At 36.7% G+C, this 1989-nt stretch overlaps 1 pseudogene; it reads left to right on the top strand.

The window, feature by feature from the left end:
- The first annotated feature begins 509 nt into the window (after positions 1 to 509).
- On the top strand, positions 510 to 1748 carry LOC102582996 (phospholipase A1-Igamma1, chloroplastic-like; annotated as a pseudogene).
- The last annotated feature ends 241 nt before the right edge of the window (positions 1749 to 1989 follow it).

The following is a 1989-nucleotide window of genomic DNA, read 5'->3' as shown; positions in this document are numbered from 1 at the left end:
TTCCGCTGGAGTGTTGATCCTGTCCTCGACAATTGACCAATACTCCTCTGACCATAAGAAATTCTCCATTAGCATGCTCCAATGGTCATAGTGACCATCAAAGCGAGGAATCGCTGCTTGTACGAAAGTACTGTCTGATGCCATAAGTTAAATGAAAAGAAGAAAAAAAGGTTTAGCTGCTGCTATTTTCTTTTCACTCTAGAATCGCTGCTTCTTTCGTATTACTGCAAGACCTCACGCTCGCTCTGATACCAGTGTAAACAAAAGCAAGATAATGAAACGTGCAGTAAACAAAAACAAAAAAATCTAGTCAACACGTTGAGAAGAAAGGGAACTACTTTGCTGCTTGTTTAGTGCTCTGCAACTGCAAATTTTATATGACAAGTAACATTTGAAGCTAAAAACTAGGAAAAAACTGAAATAACTTGACTTTATTTGCTAATAGGACTCTATGTAACAAACTATTTCTCTAACACCTCCAAGTACTCATTCTAATTGGAACAATATTCATGAAGACAACGCCAACACCTACCATGTCACCTAAGGAGAACATATCTGATAGATGGCGTGACATTCATGGTGTTCATGAATGTGAAGGACTTCTTGATCCAATCCACCCTTTGCTTCATATAGAAATTGTAAAATATAGTGAATTTACTCAGGCAACTTATGATGCATTAGATATTGACTCATTCTCTGAGTATTGTGGAAGTTGCATGTACAATAGTCATAAATTGTTTGATAAGTCAGGACATACCAAGAGTGGCTACAAAGTTACCAAGTACATCTATGATATGTCACAAATAGATATGCCCCAATGGCTTAAAAGATCAAAATTGACATACACATGGAGCAAAGATTCAAATTGGATTGGTTTTGTGGCAGTTAGTGATGATGAAGAATCGCGCCGAATTGGGAGGAGAGATATTGTTGTGGCATGGAGAGGCACAGTGACACCTTCAGAATGGTATGAAAATATGCAGAGGAAATTAGAGTCAATTGGACATATGGACTCAAAAGTAGAATATGGTTATCTTAGTATTTACACATCTAAGTGTGATTAAACTAGATACAACAAATCAAGTGCCTTAGAACAAGTCATGAAAGAATTGAAAACATTGGTAGATTTTTACAAAACAAAAGGTGAACAAGTTAGCCTCACAATAACAGGACATAGCCTAGGAGGTGCACTTGCTCTACTAAATGCTTATGATTCAGCAACAAATTTTCAAAAGCTTCCAATTAGTGTTATTTCATTTGCAGCCCCAAGAGTTGGAAATATTGCATTTTGCGATGAGCTTTATCAAATGGGAGTCAAAATTCTACGCGTTATATTGAAACAAGACTTAGTCCCTCGAATGCCCAGAATAGTTTTGAATGAAAGTCTACAAAAATTTGATGATCTTACTGGGACATTAGAGTGGATTTACACTCATATTGGTGCTGAATTGAAGCTTGATGTTAGGTCTTTACCTTATCTTAAAAGGGGGTACAATTTTATAGGTATTAATATGTTTGAGACATACCTTCATTTAGTAGATGGTTTTGTGAGTAGTAGTTCAACATTTTGGTCTAATTCTAAAAGGGATGTGGCACTAGTGAACAAGGCATGTGATATGCTTGTAGATCAGTTAAGAATTCCTACTTGTTTGTACCAATTGGCCCACAAGGGGTTAGCGTGTAATTCTTATGGTAGATGGGTAAGGCCCAAAAGAGATCCAAAAGATATTCCTTCACCTACTGATTAACGTTTCAAGGACACTTCATCCAATTCTAATAGTCAACGATCGCTAGTCAGTGTAAAACCCAACTAAATGAGTTGGGGTCGAATCCCACAGGAAGCGGCACGTGTTTCAGATTCAATTGGGAAGTATGAACATGTTCAAATCACTCATAGGAATAAAAGTTATCGAATAAAAACAACATTTAAATCAGGGGTGACACGGATGTCAAATGGGGGTTTTTTGTTTTAATTATCAATTATAAACG

Source organism: Solanum tuberosum, unplaced genomic scaffold (assembly GCF_000226075.1).
Source record: "Solanum tuberosum cultivar DM 1-3 516 R44 unplaced genomic scaffold, SolTub_3.0 scf00187, whole genome shotgun sequence".
In the NCBI taxonomy this organism is placed as follows: Eukaryota; Viridiplantae; Streptophyta; class Magnoliopsida; order Solanales; family Solanaceae; genus Solanum; species Solanum tuberosum.
The sequence above is the reverse complement of the archived record's forward strand: the minus strand, read 5'-3'. Positions and strand labels throughout refer to the sequence as shown.